Source organism: Rutidosis leptorrhynchoides, chromosome 6 (assembly GCF_046630445.1).
Source record: "Rutidosis leptorrhynchoides isolate AG116_Rl617_1_P2 chromosome 6, CSIRO_AGI_Rlap_v1, whole genome shotgun sequence".
NCBI lineage: Eukaryota > Viridiplantae > Streptophyta > Magnoliopsida > Asterales > Asteraceae > Rutidosis > Rutidosis leptorrhynchoides.
The window spans coordinates 204,055,255-204,077,331 of NC_092338.1; positions in this window are offsets into that span (position 1 = coordinate 204,055,255).

Sequence of the window (22,077 nt, forward strand, 5' to 3'; positions counted from 1 at the left end):
GCTAAGAATACATGCAATTTATTTTAAACGCAATAAGACACAAGTACATACTAAATTCTACACTGAGTTAAACCGAAAATCCCTTAGCTTTGGTAACTAGTAGCTGCCAGTACATAGGATATGGACTGGTGGGCGCGAATAATTGTATATGGATCTATAGGGCTTGACATCCCCGCCCGAGCTAGAGCGCTAGCCTTTTAACGGACGTATGTTATTTGAGTTTAAGACACGTTGGTTTGTGTGTATTAAAACGAATGGGGTAATTATCACTATAGCGTTAAGTTTAGTTACCAGGGTGCTCTGTTACGTAGAATCTATTGATAAACTTTTGATGAAATCTTGTGGTCTATCTTTATATATGTTTATGACTAGAGCAATTAAACCTATAACTCACCAACATTCGTGTTGACTTTTTAGCATGTTTTATTCTCAGGTCCTTAGAATGCTTCCGCTATCATGTGCTTGTTGCCTACATGGAGTCTCTCATGCTTTGTACAAAGTTTATTGCATTCAAAATAAAACTGCATTGTGTAATAAATAATTGGACTGTGATGTCAACCTGTAAATTAAAGACTTATGTATTTCGGGGTTTTGCTTATACCTAAGCACTCACCCACATGTTTATAACTTTCTATGTTTAGAAAGTCACTTATTTTAATGAATTCAATATTTTATCAAAACGTATCATATAGAGGTCAAATCTCACTGTGGAATCAATGATTAACGTGCCGCGTCAATAGCGATTTTGACGGGTCGTTACAGTTGGTATCCGAGCATGAGGTCATAGGGAACCAGAAATTACATTAGTGTGTTTAACTGGTAATTGTTAGGATGCATTAGTGAGTTTGGACTATGACCATATTTGTTTTTACTGAATTTTGCTTATCATTTGGTCAAAAACATTATATGTGATATATTTATATGCTAACGTAATTGTTGTTTCAATTATGTGATAGATGACTTCTTCTAATCCTATCATTTTGTACGACTCGGAATCGGACACTGAATCTATTCTATCCACAACTGAAAAGGGCGTTCCAATACCTATTAAAGAAGAAATTGTGTTAGCCGGGGAACCTCAACTCCCGGTAAACCCAGAGGAGGTTCCAGCTCCACCCAACTCTAGTTTTCCGGAGCCACAGTATCGTTGGCTTGGACCCATGATCCATGGAGTAAACGAGGATCGTCCATTTCTAAACAAATATGGACATTGGTCCAGATATACGACCGACGGGCGGGTTGTGCCGATTACGCCTGGAAGATTTCAGTTCATGACCACCGGTATATATTCTCGCAGTTCGTCATCATATTCTCCTACACATGACTCAGACAGTTTGTCATCAGACGAGATCAGTAAGGAGGAGGATTTCGCTAATGAAATAAAAGAGATCACTAAGGAGAAATTCCAACTTGCTATAGATAATAAAAACAACCACAATAATAAAAAGTCCTTAATTATTAAAAAGGAACAGGACCATTCGATCCGTAACCACCCTTAGTGTATTAAACCCACTGAGGCAATGGGTACCTCAAAACCCCAACTAAAAAAAAAATACACTGCCAGAATGTCTGTCGGACCATGTGCACACAAACAATTGTCAGAAAGAACCAAATGGGAAGAAGTTTCTGATAATTCTGAATAAACGACCTCGCAACCATAAATCTTCCATGCGCTATTCTATTGCTTATGTGTGCTACTCTATCTTGTTATGTAGAATAATCATATGTAAAATATCGGTATTGTATGGTATTGTATTATTTTGGTTTATTAATAATAAATGCATGGAATGATTATTTGTATTATTAATACTTATTATTATTATTATATAATAACGTAGTAACTCGCTATAATTTTTCATAGTGGAATATTATTAGGATTTTAGTAGTTAATTCCTTGTACTAGCTATTATGTATGAACTTAACGGGTAGGTAATACCCTAGAAATAATTATAAAATGCTAATAAGAAGAAAAGGCTTTTATAATAATCGGTTCATATTATTAATATGCTACGATTAACTATTGACAACTCATTTTAAATATAATATTCTATATGATTAAATTATATCGGTTGTGTTTATTGAAGAAACATGTCTCAAATGTCGGATGCTGAGTTTGAGCAACTAGTCGAGAAACGTGTGAATGAAAGAATTGCTGCAGCCGAGGCAGCAAAAGCAACAGCCGAAGCAGTAGCCAAAGCAGTAGCCGTAAACACAAACTCACGAAACGGATGCTCATACAAAACTTTTTAAGGATGCAAACCACAGACGTTTAGTGGAACCGAGGGACCAGTCGGTCTAACCCGATGGTTTGAAAAGATGGAGTCCGTTTTCAAAATCAGTAATTGTGTGAACGGAGACAAGTCAAAGTATGCTTCGTGCACGTTGCAAGACGGTGCACTTACTTGGTGGAACAATTATGCTAAAGCAGAAGGAATAGATACGGCATATGATATCTCTTGGGAAGAACTGAAAAAGATGCTAATCGAGGAGTACTTTCCTCGAAACGAGATCAGAAAAATGGAATCTGAGTTACGTAATCTGAAGGTTATCGGTGCGAATCTCAATACCTATGAAAAGCATTTCATGGAACAAGCCTTGTTGTGTCCCGAATTGGTGCCAAACAAGAAACGAAAGATAGTGTTTTACTGTAGCAAAGTCGTTTTTACAGTAGCAATTAGTGTTTTACTTGTACATCTTATAATATATATATATATATATATATATATATATATATATATATATATATATATATATATATATATATATATATATATATATATATATATATATATATATATATATATATATATATATATATATATATATATATATGTATGTATTATAAGATGTACAAGTAAAACACTAATTGCTACTGTAAAAACGACTTTGCTACAGTAAAACACTATTTGCTACAGTAAAACACTATTTGATTTCGACAAACTAGCAAACAAAAACAGAAAAGGTGGCCATACGATCGCATGGCAAAAACACTGAAAACTCATGCGATCGCATGAGCTACAGTAAATGCAAAAGTATTAGAAAAGGTCAGTTTGCTCGAACGAAATATCACACCTTCTATCTCTCTGATTCTTTTATATATATAATTTTAATTTTAATTTTAATTTTAAGTTTAATAATAATAAAGTATATTCGAGGGTATTTTTAATTCGGGTTTCAAACCGTTTTAAAATAAGGAAATATTGGGTATTGTTTGGGGTATTGTTCTTGAATCCAAGACCAACCATACAGCCGTCTATCATCATTACGTCTACGCAATTTGCCTACAATATTGAATCGCAATATTGAACTGTGAGTTATAGTCTCCCTTTTTAAATACTTTAAATATTTTTGGGCTGAGAATACATGCAATTTATTTTAAACGCAATAAGACACAAGTACATACTAAATTCTACACTGAGTTAAACCGAAAATCCCTTAGCTTTGGTAACTAGTAGCTGCCAGTACATAGGATATGGACTGGTGGGCGCGAATAATTGTATATGGATCCATAGGGCTTGACATCCCCGTCCGAGCTAGAGCGCTAGCCTTTTAACGGACGTATGTTATTTGAGTTTAAGACACGTTGGTTTGCGTGTATTAAAACGAATGGGGTAATTATCACTATAGCGTTAAGTTTAGTTACCAGGGTGCTCTGTTACGTAGAATCTATTGATAAACTTTTGATGAAATCTTGTGGTCTATCTTTATATATGTTTATGACTAGAGCAATTAAACCTATAACTCACCAACATTCGTGTTGACTTTTTAGCATGTTTTATTCTCAGGTCCTTAGAATGCTTCCGCTGTGATGTGCTTGTTGCATGCGTGGAGTCTCTCATGCTTTGTACAAAGTTTATTGCATTCAAAATAAAACTGCATTCTTGAATAAATAATTGGACTGTGATGTCAACCTGTAAATTAAAGACTTATGTATTTCGGGGTTTTGCTTATACCTAAGCACTCACCTACATGTTTATAACTTTCTATGTTTAGAAAGTCACTTATTTTAATGAATTCAATATTTTATCAAAACGTATCATATAGAGGTCAAAACCTCAGTGTGGAATCAATGATTAACGTGCCGCGTCAATAGCGATTTTAACGGGTCGTTACAGTTGGTATTCGAGCATGAGGTCATAGGGAACCAGAAATTACATTAGTGTATTTAACTGGTAATTGTTAGGATGCATTAGTGAGTCTGGACTATGACCATATTTGTTTTTACTGAATTTTGCTTATCATTTGGTCAAAAACATTATATGTGATATATTTATATGCTAACGTAATTGTTGTTTCAATTATGTGATAGATGACTTCTTCTAATCCTATCATTTTGTACGACTCGGAATCGGACACTGAATCTATTCTATCCACAACTGAAAAGGGCGTTCCAATACCTATTAAAGAAGAAATTGTGTTAGCCGGAGAATCTCAACTCCCGGTAAACCCAGAGGAGGTTCCAGCTCCACCCAACTCTAGTTTTCCGGAGCCACAGTATCGTTGGCATGGACCCATGATCCCTGGAGTAAACGAGGATCGTCCATTTCTAAACAAATATGGACATTGGTCCAGATATACCGCCGACGGGCGGGTTGTGCCGATTACTCCTAGCAGATTTCGGTTCATGACCACCGGTACATATTCTCGCAGTTTGTCATCATATTCTCCTACACATGACTCAGACAGTTCGTCATCAGACGAGATCAGTAAGGAGGAGGATTTCGCTAATGAAATAAAAGAGATCACTAAGGAGAAATTCCAACTTGCTATAGATAATAAAAACAACCACAATAATAAAAAGTCCTTAATTATTAAAAAGGAACAGGACCATTCGATCCGTAACCACCCTTATTTTATTAAACCCACTGAGGCAACGGGTACCTCAAAACCCCAACCAAAAATAAAATACACTGCCAGAATGTCTGTCGGACCATGTGCACACAAACAATTGGCAGAAAGAACCAAATGGGAAGAAGTTTCTGATAGTTCTGAATAAACGACCTCACAACCATAAATCTTCCATGCGCTATTCTATTGCTTATGTGTGCTACTCTATCTTGTTATGTAGAATAATCATATGTAAAATATCGGTATTGTATGGTATTGTATTATTTTGGTTTATTAATAATAAATGCATGGAATGATTATTTGTATTATTAATACTTATTATTATTATTACATAATAACGTAGTAACTCGCTATAATTTTTCATAGTGGAATATTATTAGGATTTTAGTAGTTAATTCCTTGTACTAGCTATTATGTATGAACTTAACGGGTAGGTAATACCCTAGAAATAATTATAAAATGCTAATAAGAAGAAAAGGCTTTTATAATAATCGGTTCATATTATTAATATGCTACGATTAACTATTGACAACTCATTTTACCTATAATATTCTATATGATTAAATTATATCTGTTGTGTTTATTGAAGAAACATGTCTCAAATGTCGGATGCTGAGTTTGAGCAACTAGTCGAGAAACGTGTGAATGAAAGAATTGCTGCAGCCGAGGCAGCAAAAGCAACAGCCGAAGAAGCAGCCAAAGCAGTAGCTGTAAACACAAACTCACGAAACGGACGCTCATACAAAACTTTTCAAGGATGCAAACCACAGACGTTTAGTGGAACCGAGGGACCAGTCGGTCTAACCCGATGGTTTGAAAAGATGGAGTCCGTTTTCAAAATCAGTAATTGTGCGAACGGAGACAAGTCAAAGTATGCTTCGTGCACGTTGCAAGACGGTGCACTTACTTGGTGGAACAATTATGCTAAAGCAGAAGGAATAGATACGGCATATGATATCTCTTGGGAAGAACTGAAAAAGATGCTAATCGAGGAGGACTGTCCTCGAAACGAGATCAGAAAAATGGAATCTGAGTTACGTAATCTGAAGGTTATCGGCGCGAATCTCAATAACTATGAAAAGCGTTTCATGGAACTAGCCTTGTTGTGTCCCGAATTGGTGCCAAAGGAGAAACGAAAGATAGAAATGTATATTGACGGTTTATTGATCAATATCAAAGGAAATGTTACATCGTCCAAACCAAATACGATGCAGGAAGCCATGACAATGGCACAACAACTCATGGACCAAATCATAGAGAGTTCGATTAAGGCACCAATTACCGAAGTCAAGACAACTGAAGGAAACAGGAAATGGGAAGACTATAAGGGCAAAAGTACTCAACTGAAGAAACATGAAACTTTTAAAGGTAAACAAGATGGGGCAACTGCTAGTCCAAACTATAAGGGACCCCATCCGTTCTGCAAAATATGTTACACACATCATGCAGGTTATTGCCAAGTGGTCTGTGATAAATGCAACAAGAAAGGACATGTGGCGAAAGATTGTTATGCCACCGTTTCTGAAGTAAAGACAAAACTGACCGATGTCAAGAAATGTTTTCGATGCGGGAAGTCTGGTCACTTTATAAATCAATGCCCTGATAAGGAGAAGAACAAAGAACCCGCACTTGGAAGGGCATTTAATGTTAGTACCAGTGAAGCACGTGAGGATCCTAATCTTGTCACGGGTACGTTTATCGTTAATAATCAACTAGCTTCTATTATGTTTGCTACGGGTACTGATAGAAGTTATATGTGTAAAGACTTTAGTTCTAAACTAAAATGTGCATCATTGCCTCTAGACGATAAATATACTATTGAATTAGCTAATGGTAAACTGATAAAAGCCGATAAAATTTGCCATGGTTGCGAAATAAATCTCGCTGGTGAAACCTTCAAAATCGATTTGATACCCGTAGAATTAGGAAGTTTTGACGTAATCGTTGGCATGGACTGGATGTCTAAAACAAGAGCGGAAGTTGTTTGCGCTGAGAAAGCGATCCGCATCCCTCGAAAGGATGAAACGTCATTAATGATTTATGGGGAGAAGAGCAACTCGAAGCTGAACTTTATCAGCTGTATGAAGGCCCAGAAACTTATAAGAAAAGGTTGTTATGCTATTCTGGCACACGTAAAGAAGATCGATACTGAATAAAGAAGCATTGATGACATGCCGGTTGTAAGAGAATATCCCGGAGTATTTCCAGAAGAATTACCGGGGCTACCTCCACACAGATGTGTAGAATTCCAGATTGATCTCATACCAGGAGCTGCACCTGTAGCCCAATCTCCATATAGACTTGCACCTTCAGAAATGCAAGAATTACAAGACCAGTTGCAAGAATTATCGGACCGTGGAATTATTCATCCTAGTTTTTCACCTTGGGGTGCTCCTATTCTGTTCGTCAAGAAGAAGGATGGATCTATGAGAATGTGCATAGATTACCGAGAATTAAATAAAATAACGATCAAGAATCGGTACCCATTACCGAGGATTGATGATTTGTTTGATCAATTGCAAGGATCAAGTGTTTATTCTAAGATTGATCTACACTCCGGATATCATCAGCTGGGAGTGAAGGAAGAAGATGTTCCTAAAACCGCGTTCAGAACCCGTTACGGTCACTATGAATTTTTAGTCATGCCTTTTGGATTAACTAGACATGATTTAAATGTATCACCGAAGACTGAAAAGTCATCCATGAATACTTCCATGCATTCTTCTATCATGTCGTGAAAAATCGCCATCATACACCTTTGAAAGGTTGCAGGGGCGTTACAAAGTCCAAATGGCATTCTTTTGTAAGCAAAAGTACCATAAGGGCACGTGAATGTGGTTTTCTCTTGGTCTTCGGGTGCTATTGGAATTTGAAAATATCCGGAAAATCCATCTAGAAAACAATAGTAACTATTTCCGGCCAATCTTTCCAACATTTGATCTATGAAAGGTAATGGAAAGTGATCTTTTCTGGTGGCGTCATTTAATTTTCTATAATCAATACATACACGCCATCCTGTTACAGTCCTAGTAGGAATAAGCTCATTTTTCTCATTTGTAATGACAGTCATGCCACCCTTCTTAGGCACGCATTGAACTGGGCTTACCCATGGACTATCAGAAATTGGATATATCAAACCTGCATCTAGTAGTTTAATAATCTCTTTCTTAACTACATCTTGCATATTAGGATTTAGTCTTCGTTGGCGTTGCACATACGTTTTATGACCTTCTTCCATAAGGATTTTATGTGTGCAATACGAAGGACTTATTCCTTTAATATCATGAATCTTCCATGCAATGGCTGGTTTATGAGCTTTCAACACAGAAATGAGCTGTGATTTCTCATTTTCAGTAAGAGAAGACGATATTATTACAGGTAATTCAGATTCACCATGTAAATAAGCGTATTCCAAATGGTTTGGAAGTGGCTTTAACTCTAATTTTGGAGGTTCTTCTATCGATGATTTATATCGATATCTGTCTTCTTCTTTTAGCATTTGAATTTCTTCTGTTGTTGGTTCATATCCATTAGCTATAAGTGTAGCTAACATTTCAGCTTCATCAATTGGTTCATTTCCTTCTCCTAAAGAACATTCTCCTGTTCCTTGTAATTCTGGAAATTCTTCTAATAATTCTGCATGTGCATCTATAGTTTGAATATAATAACATGTATCATCTGCAGATTGTGGTTGTTGCATGGCTCTATCAACTGAAAAGGTAACACTCTCATCCTCTATACTTAGGGTCAGTTTCTTACCGAACACGTCTATCATTGCTTTAGCCGTGTTTAAGAATGGTCTTCCTAATATGAGAGGAACTTGAGAATCTTCTTCCATGTCCAAAACAACAAAATCTACTGGAAATACTAAAGTACCAACTTTAACTAGCATGTTCTCCATTATCCCTCTAGGATATTTTATTGATCTATCGGCTAGTTGTATGCTTATTCTGGTTGGTTTCAATTCTCCAAGGTCTAGTTTAGCGTATAGTGAATACGGCATTAGATTTATACTAGCACCTAAGTCTGCCAATGCTTCTATTGAACTAAGACTACCCAGAAAACATGGAATTGTGAAACTTCCTGGATCAGATAGTTTTTCTGGTATCTTATTCAACAGCACTGCTGAACAATTAGCATTCATAGTAACAGCCGAGAGTTCTTCCATTTTCCTTCTATTCGTGATTAGATCTTTCAAGAATTTAGCATACCTTGGCATTCCTGAAATCACATCAATGAAAGGAAGATTTACATTTATCTGTTTAAACATATCCAAGAATTTGGATTGCTCGGCTTCAAGTTTTTCTTTCTTCATTTTACTCGGATAAGGAAGTGGTGGTTGATATGGTTTAACATAAGGTTTATCCTTAACTGTGTTATCTTTATTAACCTTTTCAACTACCGGTTCTTTTTCCTTATCTTGATCAGGTTGTGGTTCTTGTGGAGTAGGAATAGTTTCATCAGAAGTTACAGGTATTTCAGGTGGTTTAAGTGTTGTACCACTTCTTGTGGTAATAGCTTTAGCTGTTTCATTCCGGGGGTTAGCATTTGTATCACTAGGTAAACTTCCCGGTTTTCTTTCACCTATTAACCTTGCTAGGTTACTTACTTCTTGTTCCAGATTTTGAATAGAAGCTTGTTGATTTCTAAATGCTTGAGCATTTTGTTCATTGGTTTGTTTTTGAGATGTGAAAAACTGCGTTTGAGTTTCAACTAGCTTCGTCATCATATCTTCTAAATTCGGCTTTTTATCATCGGTTTGTTGTGGTGGTTTGTTTTGAAAATTCGGTCTTTGCTGATTGTAAGTATTATTGGATACTTGTTGATTGCTAGGACCTTGTTGGTTGTTGTATGGAATATTTCGGTTATAATTCTGGTTTTGATTGTAAATCGGTCTTGGCGGTTGATAATTATTCTGATAATTATTTCCAGGCCTTTGGTTTATGTATGAAATATTCTCTCTTTGTTCCATTGTTAATTCAATACTGAGACAATCTTTTGTCAAATGTGGTCCTCCACACTGCTCACAACTAATTCGTATTGAGTGAATATCCTTAGTCATCTTTTCCATTCGTCTCTCCACAGCATCTATCTTTGCGGAAATGGAATCTAAGTCATGGCTAGAATCGGCTCTAGCTGCTTTAGATGATCTAATGATATCTTTTTCTTGGTGCCACTCATGTGAGTGGGAAGCAGTATTATCAATAATTTTGTAAGCATCAGTTTCGGTTTTCTTCATAATAGAACCACCAGCTGCTATATCTATGTCTTTTCTTGTAGTGATGTCGCATCCTTGGTAGAATATTTGTACTATTTGACAGGTGTCTAAACCATGTTGCGGACATCCTCTTAATAACTTTCCATATCTTGTCCACGCCTCATATAGAGTTTCATTTGGCTTTTGTGTGAACGTAACAATTTCTGCTTGAAGTCTTACGGCTTTAGATGCAGGAAAAAATTGTTTAAGAAATTTGTCAATTAAAACATCCCATGTATCGATCGCCCCTTCAGGTAACGATTCCAACCAATCTTTGGCTTCTCCCTTTAAAGTCCAGGGAAATAACATGAGATATATCTGTTCATCCTCCACTTCTCGTATTTTAAATAGTGTGCAGATCCTATTAAAGGTACGTAGATGTTCATTTGGATCTTCCTTCGGCGCACCACTAAATTGGCATTGATTAGTCACCATGTGTAAAATTTGTCCTTTGATTTCATAATCTGGCGCATTAATGTCTGGATGAGTAATTGCGTGACCTTGGCCAGTGCGTTTAGCTCTCATTCGGTCTTCCATACTTAAAGGTTCCAGATTCTCCATAATTGAATTTGTTGAATCGGTATCACTAGATGATTCTGATTTAATAGTTCGTTCCTCAACAATCTCTGTTTGAATGATTGGTGGTTCCGGAGGAAAGTTTAATGGTTCAGGATCTATGAACCGTTCCTGAATATTTTCTGGATTCTCAATTGTGAGGTTTGGTTCAAAAAATGGATTATCGGAAATTTGAACTGAAGTACTTGGTCGACTGGATGACGATTCTAAAGAAAAATCAACGGCGGTTATATTTGTTAAACGATGTCTTGATCGAGTTACAGGTGGTGAACGTACAAAAGGTGATGAACGTCTTGCTCGGTGCATTCACAAAATATCCTATTAGTTTTAAAAAGGAAAGAAAAATTATAATAAGTTATCCAATCAATAGACTTTTCTGATTTTGCCCACGTTTCGAATAGCCAAAAGATGCAGCAGAGGGGCAGGATTCGTTTGGTCTCAATATAATTGAGGACTGTTTGGCTCCAATAACCCGGTCCACGTACAAATCCAACTATTACTACGAACCAGAAAATTTTGATGTCTATCAATTTAACTACTTAAAATAAATTTTCGTAATTTTAAGAAATTTAGATAAGAAGTAGAAAAAATTCTAAGTCCTAAAACTAGAATAGCGAGAAATAAGAAAGAAAAAGATTGCGCGTCGAAAAATGTCGAAAAAGAAAAAAAAAAATGGTTGAAAAATAAAAAGTGACGGAAAAAAATAAAAGAAACTTATAAAAACTTAAAAATACTTAACTAATTTAACCTTATTACTACAACTAACTTAAAATTATAATCGCAAATTGAAATTACTAATTGGAATGATAATTGATACATAGTAAACGGTCTAAAAATATTAAAGCTTACAGGAGAAACTAAATCCCAAATGGAAATAACTTAAAAAAAGAAACTAAAACGTAAAAAGGCGTCGCAAAATTCTAAAGCACCTAAATCTTAGTCTAAAGAAAAAGCACTTAAGGAATTCTACGGCAAAGCCTAAAAATCTAGGAGTAAAAATAACTAAAGCAAAAACTAAGTTTAAAATTAAATATGAGCTAAAAATACAAATATTACGCTACAACGATTAAAAAGGGACAAAATATTAAAAGTTATAAAAAGTTATAAAAATATTAGATTTTATAAAAATATTATTTTTATATTTTATAATAAAAGTATTAAGTTTTAAATATAATAAAACTAATTAAAAGTAATTAATTAAACTAAAATCTTAATTAATAATAATAAAACTAGGGTTTAATTAAATAATAATATATTATACTCCGTAATTAATGCGTTTTTAGGGTTTGAGGGTGGCCCTGTCAGACCCCTCATGCGACTCGCATGGGGTTTAGTTGAAATTCCATGCGACTCGCATGGGGTTCGGATCCAGGCCAAAAGTTGGGCTGCTACAGTACCTTGGCCCGATTACTTTTTTTTTTTTTTTCTTTTTTTTTTTTTTTTTTTTAAATTTAAATAAAATATATATATATAATTAAAATAAAAACTTAAAATTAACTTAAAATACTTTATAATTTTGTAAAAATAAAAGAAAAACTTAAAAAATATATTTAAAATATATTTTTTTTTTTTTTTTTGGTTTTAAAAGATTTTAATTTTTTTATATCTTTTTAATTTTTAAACAAAAATATAAATTTTACAAAAACTAATTATAACTTAAAAATTAAAAATATGGCGTTTCGCTTCGGCGAAAATATCCCCGGCAGCGGCGCCAAAAATACTTGATGTCAAAGCAGGGGGGTATAAAATACTATTAAATTTTAGCAGAAAATACTATTAAATACGATACAATTTTACACAAGATATTTATTTATTTATAGAATGGATATACTTAAACCTTGCTACAACACTTATAGGCAGTGTACCTAATCGTACAGTAGTGTAGTTTTTAGTAAGTCCGGTTCGTTCCACAGGGAAATCTTTAAACAAAGCTCAACGCTATATTAGTTTACTTTTATAAAAATACAAATATATATATAGGTAATATTATTATTATAAAGGGGGGTTTTTACCGTTTAATGACCGGTTTGTCGATTTTAAAACTTTAGTCGCAGTTAAAACCTAATGTAAAATATAAAATAAATACAAGACTTAAATTAAAGCGTAAAGTAAATAACGATAATGAAATTGCGAATAATAAAAATGCGATAAAATTAAATTGCGATAATTAAAAAGTACGATAATTAAAAGTGCGATAAAATGAAATAACAATAAATAAAAGTGCGATAATTAGAAGTGCAATTAAATATAAAATAAAGGAAATAAAATATGATATAAAAGAATTATGCTTATTTAAACTTCCGTAATCATGATGTTTGACGTGTTGATTTTAGTTTTATGCCCATGGGTTAATTGTCCTTTGTCCTGGATTATTCAATATGTCCGTCTGGTTTTTGTCCATAACAGTCCATCAGTCATAAATATAAATTGCAAGTGTCCTTGTCAAATTATTATTATACCCGAAGATAAATATTCCAACTAATTGGGGATTCGAATTGTAACAAGGTTTTAATACTTTGTTTAATGAATACACCAGGTTATCGACTGCGTGTAAACCAAGGTTTTACTACTTTGTTAACAATTACACCAATTACCCTTGAATGTAATTTCACCCCTGTTTTAATTATTCTAGTGGCTATTAATCCATTCCCGTGTCCGGTTAAATGAACGATTATTCGTACATATAAATACCCCGCCCATCGTGTCCGATCGAGTTTATATGGTAATTTATAGGGACGCCCAATTGTAAATCTTTATATTAACATTAACAAACTTTCATTTAGTTAAACAAATATAAAGCCCATTAATAGCCCATAGTCTAGTTTCCACAAGTGTCGTTCTTTTGTCCAAACCCCAATTATGGTACAAAGCCCAATTACCCAATTTTAGTAATTAGCCCAACATCATGATTACCTCGTTTTAAATAAGCATAATAATAACTTAGCTACGAGACATTAATATAAAAAGGTTGAACATAACTTACAATGATTAAAAATAGCGTAGCGTTACACGGACAGAATTTCGACTTACACCCTTACAACATTCGCTAACATACCCTTATTATTAGAATTATAATTAAAATTAAAATATAAATTATAAATATAAATATATTTACGTTGAAGAGGAAGAGAAAAAAAGATGTGTCTAAAACTCGTCAGAAAACTGGCTATTTATAGGACCTGACCAGCAATCTCACACCATGCGACTCGCATGGTTTTGTGCCTCTGGCCATGCGAGTCGCATGGCCACCCTGGATTCAGCCAACTACTTTTGTTTTCTTCTTGCCGACGTAATATAATAATAATAATATATATATAATATAATTATATATAATTATATATATATTATATTATATTCTTGTGCATAGTAGACTAGATATTTTTGGTCCGTTGCGTCGGGCGTTTCTTCTTGGCTCAGGTCCCGGTTCCGGATTTTCGGACGTCCTCGCGTATTATTTTAAATCGCGTACTTTGCGTTCCGCAACTTGTACTCTTGTCATTTTGAGACGTTCCTCATCAATATTTTGAACCTTTTTAGTTGTATCTTGTACTTTTTAGCTCTTTGGACCTTTTTGTCTTCAATTTGTCGAATCTGCCTTTTGTCTTCACTTTTTAATATTTAAACGAATATCTCTTGTAAATAGAACAATTGCAACTAAAAGCTTGTCTTTCTTGAGGAATAATGTTATGAAATATATGTTCGTTTTTAGCATTATCAAATATTCCCACACTTGAGCGTTGCTTGTCCTCAAGCAATATCGTCTTGAAATACTAGAATCACTTCTTTATTCTTCACACTTTGTACATCAGTGATTTCTATACGGCGGTATAAACAATGGTAGTAACGATATGGTTTACAGTCTCACATGACTATAAAAATTTAGATCCATTAAGGAAATTGGATCTTTATGAAAACATTTGATCTTTTGAAAATTAAATCTAGTTTTTCCCCTAGATAAGTTTTCCGGAATAACCCTTTACCGGTGTTTGCAAAATATTTTTGTGGGTTTGGTGGGTTTCAGATTTGAAAATTTTAGCTCAAATCTTGCGGTTTTGTGTCACCCACTTGCTAACCTTGTATTTGGAAAGCAACACGTCCAGTTTACTTGTTCCGTATATTACCTTTCGGCAAACTACCGTCCGGTTGTAAGGAAAGCGTTGAACAAGCAACTGTTAAGGCAATGTCCCGTGACATGCTTTTGATTATGGTCTATAACGTGTCGGACGCAATTACTATCCTTGGTAGGAGCAATAGTAAAGCTCACCCTTATAATTTGTCGGTCTGGCACAAGGTCCTGTCTTTGACCATGTTATGCAACCACCGTTCTTACGGTTGACACCCGATTTAGTTCAGGTGACCTAATGAATTCCAGGTGAATTCCTAGGATTTTACGTTCAATGGTAATGAACGCATTGAAAATAGGGTTTTCAGAAAACAAATCGGTTTGTAATTTGATCAAAATATTTTCTCGTTCAAGCTCGAGTTTAGATATCATTGAATTCCATGAGTTTGAATTCTCAATCTTTAAGGTCAATCTCTAGGATTGAGTAATATCAGTCTTAAAAGCTGATTTTTAATCTTTAAGGAGATTATCCTTTCTGGGGATCTGATTCATTAGTCTTATCCAGCTAATTTGCACGGTGCCTCCCCATTGTACGAGATAAATCCTTCTCATGGTTAGGATAAATCTGACCACTTGGCGACCCTGTTTAATGCTGAGGTCCGTGGATTTCCTGCTGATTTTAGTGATGACTTTTCTAGATTTTTCGTCAACCTACAGCTGGTCTGAACGACAACTTCATGACCTAAATCAAGAAGCGCGTGTCTTTTTCGGAAGACTTTACTTCCTTTTAATGATGGAATTGATTCATCGTGTAGATCCATCTCTTCTTTTCTTTCATCGGGTAAAACAGTTTAGTTTAGTCCAAAGCAAAAGTATTTTCAGTTATTTGTTACAAATATATGTGATATATGTTTAAAATAATTTGGTAAATTTTCCCACACTTGGCTTTTTATTTTTCTTTTTATCGTCCTCTATTCCATTTTAAATGAATTTTGACGTTTTAGTTTGTTTCTCAATTTATGTCCTTTTTGAGGTAACAATAATTTCGGTGTTAAAACCTAGTTTTATCGTTCATAAATATGTATAAACATGATTTGAATTCATTTAATTGAAAATTTCGAAAAATTTTACTAGAATTGGGTAGTCAGTATATAAGACTAGGGCTGTTCTTTTTATCAGAGAGCACTAGATTCTAATACAACTACTGCTTTACTAGTATTTTTAATGGTAACCAAGTGTTTAATATAAAAATTTTAAAATCCGAAAGAATTTAACCCCTTCCCACACTTAAGATCTTGCAATGCCCTCATATGCAAGAAATCAGTAACAATTTAAATTATTGAGGGTGATTTGTGTGAAAATGATTAAATTTTTACCAAAGTTTCCAAATATATTGGCGTTTGTTTGCTGAATGATAAATGGTGCACGTCATTTGTTCATTCCGTCTTGTTGTTATTTCACATACATTTTGCATCATTGTCGTCAAAATTACTTGCTTTTGCTGAACTTAATGCCAGTCTTTGAAAACGCGTTGTTTTACCCTGTTTTGTGCATAAAATAGAATACATACAATACAAATATAATCATACATGCAATTTGTAATGGAACTTTGGCATCCCACTTTCAAACTATAAGAAAAATATTAGTACACAATAATAATAAAATATCCAACATTACATAAACATAATAAAATGTTAAGTGTTTAAAATAAAAATAAAAATTACCACTTATCTCTACTGATCAGGAGGTGGGTTAGGAGGAAAATTAGGATATGGATCCCAATTCATGTTCGCGTCCGGGTTCCATGGCTGATTATAGGTGTACTGGTATGCTGCGTCATAATCATATGAATCATAGGGTGGTCTCATCTCTGGCTGATGTGCGGGATAGTATGCGGGTCGGGTCGGATAATACATCTCACCAGGCTGCAACTGGCTTATAATTTGGCGCTGATGATAATCCCATCGGTCATGCTCTCGTTGCCGGGAATGCTCGTAGTCATTCCGGCGTTGCCATGCCTCGTACTGCATATGCCTATCATAGTTCGTCATGTATTCATCCTCCATACGAACTCCTAAATCAAGAGCAGTCTCCCGAACAACTCCTATAATGTTGTTCGCCTCCTCCATCTCGTCATCCGAACCTCTCTCTACCTGTCGCTGAGGTCCCTCGTATCGATATACCCGACCACGTCTCATCAATAATACCCTTGCACCGTGATAAAGGTTTGAACTTATAGTTTCACCTCCGTCCTCTATTTCGTTCATTGGACCCCCTTGGTGCTTATCTACACCTAAATACTCTCCAATGAGAGTAATGAAAATACCACCACCTATAATACTCCCCGATTTCATCCCCGAAACTACATTAGCGAGATAATAACCAACACAATAGGGAATGTTAACGAAACTCCTCGGGTCTCTAATACACTTGAGGTAGAACAAATCGTTTACGGTCAATTTCTCCTTATTCCTACCCCTTTGTGTAATTGTGTTTGCTAAGAATCTATGAATCACCCGGAGTTCAGCTCTGTCTATATCTAAGTATGTATGATTTCCACTGGCGTGAAATTCATTAAAGTGGGACATACGCCTCCAGACAGCGTTAACATCAAATTCCCTATCTACCCTTTCTCCTTGGGCAATCAGGCTATTACAGTCGGGGCTCAAAAGTTCAGCAGGGGTGTAAATCTGTAAGGCCCTTGCTAAATCTATCATGGACATTCTGTACATTCGTCCACCTAACAGAAATCTAATAAAGCTTCTATCATCTATCCTCCTAACATCACTGTTTAACTTAATAGTACTAAGTAATTCTATACACCATTCCCTATATATGGTTCTACGAATGGAAAATAGGCGCATCCAATCGTTAAACTGAGAATTACCATACCTTTGCACCAATAATCCCCGAATCGGTTCGGCAAGGTCAACTGTTTCCAAAGGTACCCAGTCAATTGCCCTTGGCATTTCAACAACCTTATTGTAGAGAATGTGCATGTTCTTTTGATAATCTGGATACTCTATCCAACATCGATCAAATCTCAGATTTGGATGTAACTGATCTTCATTAATGTCTAAGCTCAGAATCCTTTGATGTGGAGCGAATTGACGAAACTGATTCACGAATAATTGATCTTGATCGTGATAAGGAATATGTTGCTCCTCCTGTTCTTCTTCTTCTTGTTGCATATGTTGTTCTTGTTCATGAAACATTTGCGGTTCGGGCTCTGGTTGCCTGGATGATGATGCTCCTGAACCTCCAGTATCGGCTTTCTGCAAAACACATTAAACACAAAATTTGTGCATCCAAATATGCATTAGTGTTAGCAAAATAATAACTTGAAACAATTATGATGACCTGTTCAATTCATAACACATTTTATACACATTTTCTTAACAATAATAATTCTACACTTTTACATACGAAAATGTGTACAATGTTTTATCACATTTAAACTCTTAAACATGTCAACAATAATTATTATAACAATTAAACACTTGTTACATGGCATTCAAATCAAACTAGTGCTCATTTTCTTATTTTTGTCAAGTCTACACTTTGTCAAATAAGCATATACGAAAAATGTACATCAAGTTCATAAGCATTTATCTTAAATAACATGCCAAAATAATCACTACTAGCAATGAAACAAGTTTCAAATGGCCTTTATATCAAATTATCCAAGTTCATGAATTTTTAGACTTAAAAAGTCTACTTTAATTCTCAAAAACATGTTTAGGCTCAAAGTTTGGATCAATTAACTACCTAAACATGTTACACTACTTAATTTAGCAACAATTCATGACAAAAATCGGCCATAACCTATTTATATTAAAAAGCCCCAAATTGCTCAAGAACACAAACCCTAGATTCTTAAAAATTTGAAGTTTTTAGCTTCAATTCATGTTAAATAGCTTCTATCTAGGATATACATGCATAATATAACAACAATTTAGCTCTAATTACACTTAAATTTAACAAAATCAAAATATAAATTTTCTAGCTCAAGAACACAAAAATTCGAATTTAAAGAGATTAGGGGTGAAATCTTTACCTTTCTCCTGAAGGGGTTGAGACTACTGAATCTAGGCATGATTATTGTGAAGTTTTGCAAGAAATTTGGTGAAAAATGGCGGATTTTTGAGAGGATTTGGGAGAGTTTTCGTGTATATGTGTGTGTGTTGTGAAAGAAGCAGAACTCGGCTGCTTTTTGATCCTGTCCAGTTTTTAACAGCCATGCGAGTCGCATGGCTGCCTGCCCATCCCCATGCGACTCGCATGGGGGCCAATTTCCAGGTATTTTTGTTGTTTTTTTTTTTTTTTTTTTTTTTTTTTTTTTTTTTTTTTTTTTTTTTTTTATAAACCTTAAACTTTTAAAACATAAAATTTAATAAAATTTAAAAATTTTGTTTCTTTTTAAGACGAGGTCGTTTCGGGATGATGCCCTAGTCCGTCCCTCGACAAAATTTTAAAATTTGTCTTTTTGTAGGATTGTTTTAAAAGCTAAGATTTTTGGGTTTTTTAATGTTTTTTGCATACTTTAAATCAATAAGATTAAAAATAATGATAATAAAAGTTCTCGTCCCTCCCTCGGGTAAAGCAATTTCGGTTCAAAGACCTAGTCTTCAACTTACGACGAATTTTAAAAATCATATTTTTAACTTAATGAGATAAAGTAAATTTTTGTTTTTAAATTCACACAACTTAAATATAAAATTCAAAATTAATATTAAAAATTAAAAATTCACACCAAACTTAATATTTGAAATGCATAAAATTTTAAAAAAAATTCATATTTTTAAAAATTCACACTAGACTTTATAAATTCATATTATAAATTCACACCAAACTTATTTTAAAAATTCAAATATTTACAATTTTAAAAATATTGTTTTTATAAAGTTTACAGTATTAACTTAAGATTTAAATATTAATTTTAAAAACATGGTAAAAATAAATTTAAAAATCTTTTTGTCTTTTTATCCCACTTTAATCAATCAAATATTATCAAAAATATGCGCCCCTCTTTTCGGTAAAGTAATTTCGGTTCCAAGACCTAATTTTAACTCATGACGAATTTTTGAAATATTTTGGGTTGATTGATTAAAGATATTTATACCTTAAGAATAAACGTTAAATTTCGCAGTGATGTAATAAATTTTTGAACGATATCAATAATTTCGGTCGCCAAACCTAATTTTATTTAATACCAATTTAATACTTTTTAGCGAACAAATTAGCATTTATTATCAAAAGGTTAAAATTAAAAATAAAAATAAAAACTGTACAGACATACCTGTGAAATAGATTTCTTAGTTATATGATCTATTATATTCATAAGATAGTCGGTTTAATTGGTCTTCCATGGCTGCATAGGCGTAACCTCGAGCATTCATTGTCTTTTCTTCTAAACATATGAACGGTCCGTCTCTGCATAAAGTAACAAATTCGGTATTTGAATAGGTTTGATTATTTGAACATTTACCTCCATGTGACCATTTTCCGCATTTGTGACATTTTTCTAGGTGTCGTGCTCTTCTTTTCGCTGCGGATTTTGATTTTCCTTTACCAAATTGTAACTTATTATCTTCGCATCTGGATCCTTTTCTAACTCCGTCCATTCTTTCTCTGATTACTGATACTAATTCACTCGGTAGTATGTCATTATTACGTTTAGTGATCAAAGCGTGTAGCATTAGACCATGGTTTAATTCACAGGCAGTCTTCATTTTGTAAAAACCTAAAAAAAAATAAAAATTCAGAATGGGGGGAGAAGACTAGTTCTTTAGGGTCTGCTAGGGAAAGACCATATGTGTTCCATTTTCGAGAACTACACGAAAACAGACAATCTAACTCTAACAGAAATACATATTATCCTTTAAAGACTTGATTCTCCCCACACTTAGTTAGCTGTGGTGTCGAAATTGTGATTAACTTCGTTGTCGACTTCCATCGGACCCTGTATGTAATGTTTAACTCTGTGACCATTAACTTTAAATTCAATCCCATTTGAATTTATTAATTCTATCGTTCCGTATGGGAAAACTCTTTTGACTATGAATGGTCCAGACCATCTTGATTTCAATTTTCCAGGAAATAGCTTGAATCGTGAATTGAAAAGAAGAACTCTGTCTCCTTCTTTAAATTCTTTTGAATTTCTGATTCTTTTATCATGCCATTTCTTCGTTCTTTCTTTATAGATTAACGAATTTTCGTATGCTTCGTGTCTTAATTCTTCTAATTCGTTTAGTTGACTTAATCGTAGACGTCCGGCTTCATGTAAATCAAGATTACATGTCTTCAAAGCCCAAAATGCTTTGTGTTCAATTTCTACTGGAAGATGACATGCTTTTCCATACACAAGTCTAAAAGGTGTGGTTCCAATTGGAGTTTTGTAGGCTGTTCTAAAAGCCCAGAGTGCATCCTCCAATTTAATGGACCATTCCTTCGAATTTGATCCTACGGTTTTCTCTAGAATACGTTTTAAAGCTCGGTTTGTATTTTCAACTTGTCCACTTGTTTGTGGATGATATGCGGTGGAGATTTTATGAGTTACTCCATATCTTTTAAGAACTTTCTCAAGTTGATTATTACAGAAATGAGTACCCCGATCACTTATTAAAGCTTTCGGTGTTCCAAACCTTGCAAAAAGACGTTTTAAAAAGTTGACTACTACTCGTGCATCGTTAGTTGGGAGAGCTTGTGCTTCCGCCCATTTAGATACATAATCAATGGCTACGAGTATATATAGATTATTATGAGATTTTGGAAATGGACCCATAAAGTCAATACCCCAAATGTCAAATACTTCACATACTTGGATGACATTTTGTGGCATTTCATCACGTTGACTTATTTTTCCGGCCCTTTGACATGCATCACAGGATTTGCAAAGAAGGTGTGAGTCTTTGTAAATTGTAGGCCAATAGAATCCAGCTTCATAAACTTTTCTTGCTGTTAGTTGAGGCCCATAATGCCCTCCTGTTGGTCCTGTGTGACAATGGTTTAAAATTTTACTAGCTTCATCTCCAAATACACATCGGCGTATTATTCCATCGGGACAACTTTTAAACAAATGTGGATCTTCCCAGAAATAGTGTTTTATATCACTGAAGAATTTCTTTCGTCTTTGGTACGATAATCCTTTTTCAAGGAATCCACAAACTAAGTAGTTTGCATAGTCTGCAAACCATGGGATTTCTTTATAATCTATCTTCAATAGATATTCATCAGGAAAGTTGTCTTGTATGGCCGATTCATTCAGAACTTCTAATTCGGGATTTTCAAGACGAGAAAGATGATCAGCGGCGAGATTTTCTGCTCCTTTTTT